The sequence below is a fragment of the Dromiciops gliroides genome, chromosome 6 (assembly GCF_019393635.1).
Source record: "Dromiciops gliroides isolate mDroGli1 chromosome 6, mDroGli1.pri, whole genome shotgun sequence".
Lineage (NCBI taxonomy): Eukaryota > Metazoa > Chordata > Mammalia > Microbiotheria > Microbiotheriidae > Dromiciops > Dromiciops gliroides.
The window spans coordinates 68,482,268-68,496,938 of record NC_057866.1 but is presented as its reverse complement, the minus strand read 5'-3'; positions in this window follow the sequence as shown (position 1 = coordinate 68,496,938).

The window sequence follows — 14,671 nt, the reverse complement described above, 5'->3', positions numbered from 1 at the left end:
CCTTATTGCCTAGCCCCCCTCCACCCCCCCAAATCCATCTGTCTTCTTTCCATTTATGTTGTAGTTATTTTGTATATCATTTTCCTATTCGGTTTACATCACTTAACACTGGTCTTTATATATGTCTTTGTATTCATCATATTCAAACAGCACACTAACATTCCAATACATTCATGTACCACATTTTATTTAACCATTCTTCAGCTGATGGGCATCCTCTTTGTTCTCAGTGCACAAAAAGTACTACTATAAATATTTTGCTATATAAGATGCTTTTCTTTTTTGTTACTGACCTCCTTGGGCTTATTTGCCTAGCAGCAGAATCTCTGGGTCAAAGAATATTAGTGATTTGTAACCTTGGGAGTGGAATTTTCCCATCTTGCTTAGGATACACAAATGCCTTGTTCCACCCTTGATCCTCTGCCCCATCCATCCTGCCTTCCCAACATGTCACCAAACTCGGCTCTTGACCAGAATACCAGCCTGATAACACCTTATAGAAAATCTCTCACTGATTTTAACAAGTTTTTAGCCGTTTTTTATATAGATGAGGAGACAGAAGCACAGAGCAGGCCAGAGCTTGGATTAAGTCCTTTGAATGCTTTGATATATGGTTTTAGTCTCAACCACTGGGCCGGTCTGCCTACTACAAACGAGAGATCAGAGTTAATGTACTGCCTGGATTCCAGCTAGAAGTTACTACTGTTTGCTCCCAAGGAGAGCTAAGATCAATGCCTAATATATTAAGGGAGTCCAACAAATATTTAAACAAAGTATAATGACTGAATTTGCCTGAGGACATCCTGGAACTACTCTGGCCTCCAAATGATGTAAAAACAAAGGGAGAAAGGCTAAGAACATGACCCTAGGTTCCTGCCAATGATAGCCCTATTACTGTGATATCAGTACCAGGTCTAATATTAATAAATAACCTTTATGTAGCACTACATCCTAGGACCTGTACTAAGAGCAAGAGGAAAAAAAAATTCACATGTACAGAAACATTGATAGTACTTCTCTTTTTAGGGGCAAAGAATTGGAAACGGAAGAGAGGTACCCATCAGTTAGGGAACAGTTGAAGAAATGTGATAAAGCACTATTATACTGTAAGAAGTAAAGGGAATAGCTTAAGAGAAACCTGGAAAGACTTGTATGAACTGATGCAGAGTGAAGTGAGTAGAACTAGAAGAAAAATTTAAATACAGTGACAATATTGTAAAGACATTCAGCTTTGAAAGAGACAGGAACTCTGATCAACCCAATAACTGACCGCAGTTCCAGAGGATTCATGATGAAGTAGATTCTACCACCTGATAGGTCATGGACTAAGTACAGATTGAGATGATTGTATTTTTGTTACAAGGTTTTGGTTTTTCTTGCTTTCACAAAAAGGTGGTAGGGAGAAGACGATCTTTGTTTAAGAAATAAAAGCAATATCCCTACTACTAGGTGTCACTTTATGCTCATTCATCAGACTCCACTGGACCTTGGAATAGAAGTAGAGGGAAAACATCTTGATAACCAGTGTTATACAGAAACGCTTCCCATGTAAATTGAACTGACTTCATTCTGCTTACATAAGAATTTGTAAATCGGCATTGCCTGCTTCATACAATGAATCAAATTTAAGTTCTCCTGTGCATCAGTCCAAAAGAGTCTACAGAATATCTGCAGGTGTTAGCAGGTCTCCTGACTCTCAGATCTTTAAAAAGGTTTTATTTATTTATTAATCATAAATTGATTTTATTATTTTCTAGTTACATATAGAGACAGTTTTCAACATTTGTTTTTATAAGATTTCTAGTTCCAAATTTTTCTCCCTCCCTTCCCCCTCTGCAAGACAGCAAGCAATCTGATATAGGTTATATATGTAAAATCACATTAAACATATTCCTGCATTAGTCGTGTTGTGAAAAAAGAATCAGAACTAAAAGGGAAAACCTCAAACAAACAAAAACAAAAAAAATAGAAACAGTATGGTTCATTCTGCATCTAGATCCCACAGTTGGTTGTGTTTTTTTTTTTTTTCTTTTGGATGTGGAGAGCATTTTCCATCATGAGTGCTTTGGAATTATCTTGGAACATTGTATTGCTGAGAAGAGTTAATTATCACAGTTGATCATCACACAATGTTGTTGATACTGTGTACAGTCTTCTCCTGGTTCTGCTCATTTCACTCAGCATCAGTTCACGTAAGTCCAGTTTTTTCTGAAATCCACCTGTTCATCATTTCTTACACCATAATAGCATTCCATTACATTCATATACCACAACTTATTCAGCCATTTCCCAAATGATAGGCATCCCCTCAATTTCCAATTCTTTGCCACCACAAAAAGAGCAACTATAAATATTTTTGTACATGTGGGTCCTTTTCCCTTTTTTATGATCTCTTTGGGATAAAGACCTAATAGTGGTATTGCTGGGTCAATGGGTATGCATAGTTCCCAACTGCTGCCCAGAATGGTTGGATCAGTTCACAGCTCCACCAACAATGCATTAGTGTTCTAATAAAAAGGTTTTATTGACATCTTTTTTGACATTCATTACTGTGTAGAGCACAGGCCACTTCTCCTCCCCACCCTGACCCCCCACTCTCCCGGAAATTGAACAAAGAAAACAAGTTGAGCAAAACCAAATGACAATAGTGACATTGTCTGGTTGTGTAACATTTTGCCACTGGCTTCCTATCACTGCTAAAAGAGTAGAAGTAAACTTGATTCTCTGTTCTCCTGAGCCAAGATTAGTCAGCTTCCTTTCAGTGTTCTTTCCATTTACATTATTGTAGTCGTATAAATTCTTCTGGTTTTAATTAATTCACCTGGCACCTGTTCATGTAAATCTTCCCATGTTATTCTGAATTCCTCATATCATCTTGCAGAATCATTCCATTTCATGGGTGTACTATAGTTTGTTCCTCTGTTCCTTAATCAGTGGGCACTCACTTTGTTGCCAGTTCTTAGCTACCATAAAAAGTGTTGCTATGAACATTTGGGTATATAGTAGCCCTTTCTGTGTTTATGCCTCTGGAGTATAAGGCCAGGAGTGGTTCTAGGGTGTGACCGATTTCATTGCTTTTCTCACATAGGCTCCCACTTTCTTTTAATAGAGGGACACCAGAGTTACTTTGGTCTGCTAAATTACAGTTATACCTTTTTAAGTGTATAGGTCAGCTTGCTCTGGCTCCAAATTGCCTTGCTTTTTGACTTTTTATATCGTTTTTTCTGTCTCCTTTCAAGAGGTAGGGTGGTATAAATGGATAATGCTGGACTTGGCATCAGGACGACCTAAGTTTCAATCCTACCTCAAGCTGTTTACCTGTTGTGGTACCACCCACATGGAATTGGGGACCTCCTCCTTAGCTGCTAGGAGACTGCCCTCCCTCCTATTAATAATAACACCTATCCCACAGGTGTGTTGTAGGGCCCAATAGAGCTAATGTTCATAAAGCACTTTGCAAACCTTAAAACAATAGAACAAGTTAGTAATTACTTGATTACACTTTTCTTCAGTGAACCTACCTGTTCACATTGTTTTTCCCATTTATCTACACCACCTTTGGAGTCAGAATTATATGTAAAATTGGCCTTCACTTGTAGTCTATTTACGCTAAGGGATTCTTAACCTGGGAAATTTTTTTTAAATTTTGTTTTTTTTTTTAACCTGGGGAATTTAAAAAATATATTTTGATCACCATAAATCAGTATAATTGGGAGGGTTTTGGTAATCTAAATATTTTGGGCATTTAATAGCACAAATAGTAGTTAAGTAATAATAATAAGTAATAATGGCAATATAATACTAATATACAATATAATAATACTAATTAGTAATAGTTAAGAAGTGGGGCAGCTAGGTGATGTAGTAGATAAAGTGCTGGGCCTGGAGTCAGGAAGACTTATTTTCCTGTTCATATCTCAGATATTTAATTGCTCCGTGACCCTGGGCAAGTCACCTAACCCTGTTTGCCTCAGTTTCCTCATCTGTAAAATGACCTGGAGAAGGAAATGGCAAACCACTCCAGTATCTTTGCCAAGAAAATCCCAGATGGGGGAACAAAGAGTTGGACGTGACTGAAAGAAATGACTAGACAAAGAACAATTCTAGGAAAGGATCCATAGGCTTCACCAGATGAGGAAACTGAGTCAAAGAGAAAGGAAGGATATTGTCTAGAATCGCACAACCATGTAAGTATGTGTGGTGAAATTTGAAACTAGAACTTATTTCCAGTCCAATACTTTACCCACTACATAGAGCCCCCAGGGTAAGCGTAAAGACGAAAACTATGTTATATAAATTGGTAGCATTTTCTGGAGCTTTTTTTTCCTTCAGAAAGGAATCACAGCATCCTTGTGTTAATCTTTGAACTGACCTTTTATTGATTCTTTCCATTGCTGTTTCTGATAACTACCTTTCAAAAGAACAGCTATTTTGAAGGGAGCAATTTACTTAAGGCAGATGTAGATAGAATCAATTTGGGCAACTGTGCATTACCAGCTTTTGCACCTTCTCACTTAACTAAACATACCCTCAAAAGGACCCTGAGCCATTTACACCTCATAAACCCCAAAGCCCCATTGGGTCAACATGGATAGAGGGACATAGCTTGTTGTCCTTGCTGGTTTGAATGAAAATAGTGAGTGGCACACTCCCTTAAGAAAGCCATAATGAAAAAAACTGAATTTAGAAAAAATACGTAACTAATGCCCAGTTTTCAAATTGTTGGAAAATAGTTGCTTTAGTGATATGTTGTTGAGTAAATAAAATTGTTTTCTAAATGACTATTTTATTTTTAATGACCTTTTTCTATTTTGACAGTTAGCATTGATGTCTATGAATGGGGAAAAATTCATAAAAATGCCCAATATGACATCCTGTTTGTGTGATAGTAGATTGGAACTTAGTTTTTAGTGGTTCTTGCCCTCTGAAAATTGGGCTTTCAACTTTGGAGAAAGCAACCTAGGTGATAGGCTAGGTGTCCCAAGACCTGCTTTCTGCTTCTGGCGATGGCTATGGTGATTCCTTAACCACTTTTTTCAGGCTTTCAACTGAGAGACAGAGTCATGCTTACTAGTCTTTTTTTTTTCCTTTTTCTTTCAGGGCAATGAGGATTAAGTGACTTGTCCAGGGTCACACAGCTAGTAAGTGTCAAGTTTCTGAGGCCAGATTTAAACTCAGGTCCTCCTGAATCCAGGGCCAGTGCTTTATCCACTGCACGGCCTAGCTGCCCCCCATGCTTACTAGTCTTAAAGTAATAAAGTACAGTTATCCCTTCCACATTGTAACTTTCTATTTCGTGGTTTTGATATGTTGCAGGTTGGCATAAGAAATTAAATGGGAACTTTTAGGGAGTTTTGTGGAAGCCACAGACAATTCGAAAGCCAGCAAATGACACAAAAAAAGTTTAGAAACCCAGAAATGCATAAAGTATATGTATAGTATGTATAATATTAACATATTTTATCTTTCAATACCATAATAATTCAGGCTTCTCCAGTACAAAGGGAGGGCCAAAAAATTTTATCTAGATTTTCCAGATTGCTGATATGCTGTGCCCCTAACCCCCATGATGTGGAAGCTTTATCAGTTAGATGGATTGTAGGTATCAAATAAGAGCATGGTAAAAGCACAGAATTGGACATTAAGAAATCTGGTTTTCTCCCAATTTTGGTAATATATATGACCTTGGGCCTCCCTTTCTTCATTGGTAAAAAGCATGGATCTTTTAAGATCACTTTTGACTCATGTTTTATCAAGCACAGCATCAGAATTTTCATATTAATATTTACATTTCCCTCAAGTGTATTTAGGCCCCTGCTAATTACTTGTCTATATCTGAACATGTTTAATAGCCATGGGCTCTCACTATGAGGAGCTCTATGGGACATAAGCAAGGCATAGCTTTTGCCCTTTAGAAACTTAAGTTGTTATGTTCTTTTCTCCTACAACACACCTGAAACATGAGACAGAGATTGTTTTTTTTCGTTAGTTTTGGTTTGGCTTCTGCTTTTCTTATTTTTCTCCCTCATTTAGGTTGATTGACATGATTCCTATCTAATCAATCAAATGTTTGTGCTTTGGGGGATACAGAGAAGAAGCAGTCCCTACTGGCAAGGAACTTATAATCTGGTTGTAGAGACAAGGCATAAAACACATGAAAAGTTAAATACACAAGATGGTGAGAATATGGGAGATGTCTCAAGGCACCATGATTAATTCATTCTAATTAACAATTGCCAAGTATAAGGCATTGTGCTAGGTACAAGGGTATAAAGAAGCATAAGAAATATGGTCTCTGCAGTCACAAGCCTTTACAATCTTGTTTGTGGCTACAGGACTTACATAAAAATTCCATGATGAATAGTTCTATCTCTGTTCTATCATCACCTTGAAATTCAACATGCCAAAAATGAAAAGAAAAACCTGATCTTAACACCTTTCTCCCCAAACCAGTTTCCCTTCTGGATTTCTTTGTTTGTATTTGTAGTAATATTATTCTCCTAGTCACTTGGGCTAAAATCTTCAGAAATCATCCTTGCCTCTGCCTTCTTTGTTCACATCTAGTCTCACAGCCTTTTGTACTTCTATATACTTAGCAAATTTCATTTTGCATATTTAGGCTATTTTGTATAATAGAATCATCATTTGTGTACCAGGCTTATTGTCCTTATTAAATGAAGATTCCTGAGCTGAAGAACCCATGCCATTCTTTTTTTTTTTTTAAATGTTTCACTACCTATGGAACATTTGTTAAGCACTTAATTATTTGCCAGGCACTTTCCTAAGTGTTGGCGATACAAAGAAAAAGCAAAAACAGCCCTTGCCTTCAGGGAACTTGCATTTTAATACAGGAACTAACATGTTGGGGGGGGGTTGTTTTTTGGTTTTTGGGGTTTTTTGCGGGGCAATGAGGATTAAGTGACTTGTCCAGGGTCACACCGCTTTTTTATTTAAATATTTTATTTTATGTTTAAATTTTTTATTTAAAAATTATTGTTTAATTTAAAATTTATTTTTAAATGCACTCACTTTGGGGGGGGGGGACGGCAGGGCAGTGAGGGTTAAGTGACTTGCCCAGGGCCACACAGCTAGTGTAAAGTGTCTGAGGCTGGATTTGAACTCAGGTCCTCCTGAATCCAGGGCCGATGCTTTATCCACTGTACCACCTACCTGCCCCCACAGGAGATAACATGTACATCAATGATATAGAACTGACCTTGTCATCAAGTAGCTGAACTTGGCATCAGGTAGTCAATTTCTGGCTGTGTGACTCTGGGCAAGCTAATGTCTCAGTTGCAGAGAAGGTGCCAATATGCAGTGGCAGATGAAGTTCCCTTACCAGTGAAATCACAGTTCTAATTACATCCCTTTTACATCATGTTTTAAAGTTTACAAAAAGAATATTGGGAAAATGTGAATATTGCCATAATCTCCATTTGATGGATGAGGAATTTGAAATGAGAAAAGGTGAAATGATCTGCCCAAGTTCACACAGATAATAAATGTGAGAACCTGAATTTTAGCTGAGGTTATTCCAAAGCCAGCATGCCCTTTCTACTACCCCATGCTGCATCTGTCAGGCTATCACGTTATCAGTCTAGGCAGAGATTGGGGGCAGTAATAGGCTGCTCATTGAAGAAAGTAAACGTGAGGAATGTGTCTCAGATTTTCATTTGATTTTTTTATATGTTTACAAAATGTGATCACAAAGTGCTTGATTTAACAACCACATCAGAATTACACTTATAAATGAGTGTTTTTTTTAAAAGCAGTTGTCAAAACTTTTTGATGTGATTGCTTTTGATTACTAACCTGGGATTTGAATAGACCCTTGTAGTCTTTCCACCCATATTTTCTGTAATGCTTGAGAGATGGGCAGGTCCCATAGATAGATAGATAGATAGATAGATAGATAGATAGATAGATAGATAGATAGATAGATAGATAGATAGATAGATAGATAGATAGATAGATAGAGATAGAGATAGATATATCTCTCTCTATATATATCTTCCTTTAAAATAAAGAGCTCTGTTCTTGGGTTCCTCCAGTTATTTTATTTAAACATTTTATTTTATGTTTAAAATTTTTATTTAAAATTTATTTTAAAATGCACTCACTCTTTTTTTTGGGGGGGAAGGGGGTGTCAGGCAATGAGGGTTAAGTGACTTGCCCAGGGTCACACAGCTAGTAAGTGTCAAGTGTCTGAGGTCACATTTGAACTCAGGTCCTCCTGAATCCAGGGGTGTTGCTTTATCCACTGTGCCACCTAGCTGCCCCCAAAATGCACTCACTTTAAAACTTTTTACCTTATGTTTCAGTCAAGCCACCAAAGTCCTTAGCACTGTCAAATGGTTCAGCATCAGAAACTAATATGATTTTATTGATGTAAATGACATTAAAGAAAAGGCATTACCATCTGCTTTTTTTGCTGCACCCTAAGGACCACAGGACCTATCCATGTACCATGTTGTCTCTCCAGCTCAGCTCCTTGAGGGAGTCTTTTCTTTTTGTATTCTGAGCATTGGTGCCTTGCCCATATAGAGGTGCTAAATAAATGCTTATTCATTCATTCATTCATTTATACCGTACTTAGTGGATTGACTAACCTGTACTTGATTAAGATAGGGTCAGAGCTTAAAAAATATAGTTTCAAAGAAACCTGGAAAGACTCATGAAATGATGTAAAGTGAATTGAATAGAGCCAAAACAATTTATCAAGTAACAGCACCGCTGTAAAGATAAGCAACTTGGAAAGATTTTAAAACTCTGATCCATGGAATGACCAATCCCGACACCAGAGGACCGTTGATGAAGCATGCCATACACCTCCAGACAGAGAGATAACGAACTGCAAAATAAGGTTGATATTTTTAGACACAACCAACGCAGGAATTAGTTTTGCTTCACTATGTGCATTTGTTATAGAGGTTTTGTTTTTCTTTTTTTTCCATTGAGGAGGGAGATAGAAAAAAGCAAAAGCATTTTTGTTTATTGAAGTTTTAAAAAAATTAAATGGGTGCTCAGGAACTCTAAACAGTCTAACACTTGAGACCTATTGCCTGCAAGAGACAGGATATTTTCTTTTGTTTTTTCTTTTTTTTTTTTTTTTTTTTAGTGAGGCAATTGGGGTTAAGTGACTTGCCCAGGGTCACACAGCTAGTAAGTGTTAAGTGTCTGAGGCTGGATTTGAACTGAGGTCCTCCTGACTTCAAGACCAGTGCTCTATCCACTGCACCATCTAGCTGCCCCCAGGATATTTTCTTAAGAAAAATAAAAGACAAAATGAAGAAGTCAGGGACCAAAGGAAAAAAAAATGCTAGATTTGTTTTGGAGGCAATTGAGGTTAAGTGACTTGCCTAGGGTCACACAGCTAGTAAGTCTGAGGTCATATTTGAACTCAGGTCTACCTGACTCAAGGCTGGTGCCCTAGCTACTGAGCCAGAGATTTCATTGGCTGAGATACTTCCCAATGAAGGAATTCCCTCTGCCAACATATACCACTCTTTAATTTATATAGTCTCAAGAGTTGTGTGGGACCCTGAGAGATTAAATGATCTGCCTTGGGTCTTGTAGACAGTATCTGCCAGCAGACCTGTATCTTCTTGATTCAAAGGCCAACCCTCTCATACTGAGCCATGCTGCTTCCCAGATATGTGTGTATATGTATATGTATGAGACAGACATATGTATGAGATATACAGCAGAATGTATTTAAAGACTGAGAATGAGAGTTGTCCCCTCTGTAACTGACTGTCCAGGGATCGAGCAGGGGGAAACCCACAACCTCCTGGGAATGCCCATTCCGCTTTGGGATGACTAATTATTATAAGGTCTTTCTTTCCATCAAACTGAATTCTGCAATTTCTTCCCATTGCTTGCCCCTTGGGACCAAGAAGAACATGTCTAACCTTTTTTCCCCCCACATAACAGCCTTTCAAACACTTGAAAAAGACAGCTATCTTCCTTAAGTCTTCTGTTATCCCGGGTAAACATCCCTGCTTTGTCCAACAGATCTTCAAATGTCATGGTTTTCAGGCTCATCGTGATTCTGAGCACCCTCCTCTGGATGTGTTTCGGCTGATTAATGTCCTTCCTCAAATTTGGTACCCAGAACTGAACATGATACTCCAGAAGTAGTATGATTAGCTGGATTATCACTTTTCTCATTTTGGATACTGTGCTTCTCATAATTTGGCTCAAAATTGCATTAACTTTTCTTGGCTGCAATGTCACACTGTTGATCCTGGCCTGAAAAAACAGGACCAGAAAACTGGGAGAAAACTGGGTAAGAGGAGGGAGTCTAGCCATGTGGGTGGAGTAGTTGAAGAATTTGTCAACAAGTGACATATTAGGCTTGAGATAGGTGAAGGGTTGGGATCAGGGAGGTCCATACATTACAATTGGATGTCCCAGATGGATGTGGAGAACAACATCAGTATGATCTGGTGGCAGAAGTCCAAACAAGCAGACTGTTGGCATCAGGAAGTCCTGGCAGAAAAAATACCCTGGCAGATCAGATAAAGGCACCTGGGTAGTGTCACGGCAGGTGGAAAACTAGGTTAACATTAGTGAGGTTAATATTTCTGTCTTTGGGCAATTATTTATGAATTCTTTATGCCCCAGTATGCTATCAGTTTTTATAAAGGTGTCATGTGATGCCGAAAAACATAAACTAATTAAACTTCCTATTCACTGCCTAAAGTCTATTAAATCTAGGTGCCCCCTCCCACCCCCGCCCTATTTATGAAGTTATTTCTATAAAGGGGAAGGGGAAAGAGTTGATCCCTGACCCACTGATTTCCCCTAGCACTGGTTGTAATCACAGATAATTAGGTGCTAAACTAAGTGTAAGATGGATGTAATCATATTTCATAAAGGGATAACACAGTTGTTAACACATTAATACCTCGTTACCTATGATTATTTCCCTCCCTAGGCTGGGGGAAATCAATTGGTAAGAGTCCAACTCCTACCTTTACAACTATAATAAATATATGCACTTTTCTGGGACCCTGTGGTACAAGGCACTCAAAAGAATAATACTTAAGTTTTCCCAAGTCACTAGAGAGCTATCCAGAACTAGGAATGTGGATAAATATATACCCAAAGCACCCTGGTTGATTTGCTAGGAGCAGCAAATATTTGACTCGGGGAGAATCGTGGGAGGGAGTTGCTCTCTCAATAATCTCTCTCACCCTCAATTTAGGATATAATCCTGGAACAGCTCAGGTGTGTATGTGTGGGGGTGAGACTTGGCCATGCCTTCATAGCTTTTAAAAGAGAGTCCAACAGTTTGAGTTTCAGGCACAGTTAAGATGCCTCCAGCAGGGAGCAGAGACATGCCCTTTCTCTAGAGATATAAGCACAAAGAAGCAGCCTTCTAGGCAGGAAACAGCTTATAGAAATGAGATTTTGGGATAGCAGAGAAGAGTCAACTAAAGATTCAAGAGAAAACTAGCTGTGGCAAACAATTGCCAACCTGCAGTGGGGAACAGACCCAGGTTGCCCAGCTAAGCAGATCACACAATTGTCTTGATAAAAGTAAACTGAGGGGGGAAGCTGGATGGCACAGTGGATAGAGCACCGGCCCTGGATTCAGGAGGACCTGAGTTCAAATCCGGCCTCAGACACTTAACACTTACTAGCTGTGTGACTCTAGGCAAGTCACTTAACCCCAATTGCCTCACTAAAAAAAAAAAAAAAAAAAAAAAAAAAAAAAAAAAAAAGTAAGTGGAGGTACAGAATTCTGAGCTTTATTAGTTTATTAGCACCTGTTAACAAAGTGAGTCAAATGGCTACCTCAGTTAGACCAATGACCCAGAGGAGGAGGTGAAGCTCCTTTTTCTGAATCTAGAACAAAGTACACAACTGAGTAGGTGAGGGAAATAATGCACTTGGTTACAGGGCTGGCAGTATCATGGGGATGAGGATGACACGATTGGTTGGAAATTGGGAATGAGGGGCTAGCAACAATCCCTTCCCTCCTGTAATTAAGAAATGTTCATTGTTTGAGTCCACCTGCAAGGTTAGAGATACTGGACCAGACTTCTTTGGATAACAAACCAGACATCCCTGAAGGGCAGATTGGTGGTGTAAAGATACTAGACCAGATTTCCTGGTATCCACCTGCATTCCTCAAGGATAACAGATTTCCTTGAGGCAAAAATAGAACAGTGATTAGCAGAACTCAACTTCTAAACTTAGCTCATAGACAAAGAGACCACAAAAAAAATGTAGCTTGTTGCTGTCTTGGGAAGGGGAAGAGAGAGAAAAATTTGGAACACAAAATCTTACAAAAGTGAATGTTGAAGACTAAATGTATGTGTAATTGGTAAAAAAGGAAAATACTATTAAGTGAAAAAATGTAGCTTGAGCAATCATACAAAATGGGGTAGTAATACAGAAGAGGATCAATCATGGAATAGAATCAATTATAAAATGATACAGAATTAATTTAATTTCTTCACAGCCAGGAGATAATGAGCTCAGCAGAGCAACTAGAAGAACCTATGAGAAATGATAACAGGACTTCAGAGTACCAAGGTGTGAATTTTCTTGGCCACATTTGAGATATATGTGTTTGTATCTATATCTATGTAGATATAGATAAATACATGCATATATACACATATGTGCACGTATACATATATGTATACGTGCATATATATTTCACTATTGTTATACTCTTAACTTTGTGCCTACTCATTCCATGGACACCATGTTTTTTTGTTTTTATAGGAAAGTGAGTCTCAAGTTTATAGGGGGGCTCTTTTATAGCTAATGTTCTTACAATGCCATTGCTTTGAGTTGTTTCTATTAACTGAGCAGGAGTATTCCAAGGGGTAATAAGGCTATTTTCTCATACTATCAATTCAAGCCCCAATTCTGGTGTGCTTTCCCTAATATCAAACACTATAGCTACCATAAGAATTCTTTTTTGAAAAATTTAATTTAATTTAACATTTTTTCCAATTACATATAAAGATATTTTTTGATTTCCACATTTTTCTCCTCCCTTCCCTCCCTGCTCCTGAGGGTAGCAAGCAATCTGATATAGGTTATATAATACATTCATGTTAAACCTATTTCTACATTAGTGATATTATAAGAGAAGAATCAGAACAAAAGGGAAAATGCAAGAAAGAATAAACAGCAACAACAAAAGTGAAAATAGTATGCTTCAATCTACATTCAGACTCCATAGTTCAAGAATTCTTAACCTGGGGGTCCATGGACTCCCAAAGGGTCCCTGTATAGATTTCAGATGATTCATGACCTTGGATGGAGAAAAAAATAACATGTATTTTTACTAACCTTTGGTTTCCTTTGTAATGATATGTATATTTTGCATTTAAAAAGATTATCCTGAGAAGGGGCCTATAGTCTTCACCAGACTGCCAATAGATTCCATAACACAAAACAGGTTAAGAACTCCTGAATTATTATCTTCCTTATGTCATTGGTTGACCCAAGGATTAGTGCTACAGTATCACTTAATCAGTTAACTTCAATTAGGGTTTGTTTTTTTTTTGGCTGGGGGTGTGGGGGTGGGGGCAATGAAGGTTACACAACTAGTAAGCATCAAGTATCTCAGGCCGGATTTGAACTTGGGTCCTCCTGAATCCAGGGCTGGTGCTTTATCCACTGTGTCACCTAGCTGCCCACACCAATTATTATTATTATTATTATTTTGCAGGGCAATGAGGGTTAAGTGACTTACCCAGGGTCACATAGCTAGTAAGTGTCAACTGTCTGAGGTCGGATTTGAACTCAGGTCCTCCTGAATCTAGGGCTGATGCTTTATCCACTGCACCACCTAGCTGCCCCCATACCAATTAGTTTTTAAATGGATCTTTATGGAGCAGATGCAATAAAAACAGAAATACAACTGATTCTCCCTGACATCTTGGGGCATACTTTACCTATCCTACATGACCTTGGCCCCTAGGTAAAGGGAGCTCAAACCTAAAGCAGTCACTATAAAGCATTTACCCCACCAAGTTCACTTTTGAATACTGTGAAAGCCTCTGGAAGAGCAACTCCCTAAGATCTATAGCCAGGCGGGCTTTCTGCTAGCGCCTGGCTTGGCTGGTAGCAAATTCTACCTGGACTCCCTCACTGGACCTCTAGTCCTCTGATCTTTCAAAGATCACAAGATTGTAGCCACATCCAAGACTCCTTTCTTTACCCCAAAGCAGGTGAAGCAGACACAAAAAGAAGCAAAGAACAAAAGGACGGTCCATTCCCTGGCTGTGTGTCAGCCTGGGCTCTGGGAGGGAAGGGAGAGTTAAAGGTTTCTCTCTGCACCCATAGGCTTTTTGCTTGCTTTCCTTCACTCACAGCCAGGAGAGACTCACGTTCTCATCCTTGATGTCTTTTCTATGAATTCTCGGTTCTGCCTTGGCAGCCAAATCAAAGAGCCCCCCCCCCCTTTTTTTTTTTTTTTTTACCACATGCTAAACTTAGGAACTCTTCCTAGAATACCTGAACATGATTCTCCAAAGTCCATGTGAGGAAGACTGCATCAGGTCTAGCACCGGCTGGAGCTCTCGCTGGCCAACAGTCATCTTCACTGCATTAGGATCTCTCTTAGCTGACTCATCAGTTTTCCCCGCTAGTTTTTCTCTTTTCAAGGACCTCTTTCCCCTCTTTTTATTGCTGGTTATTT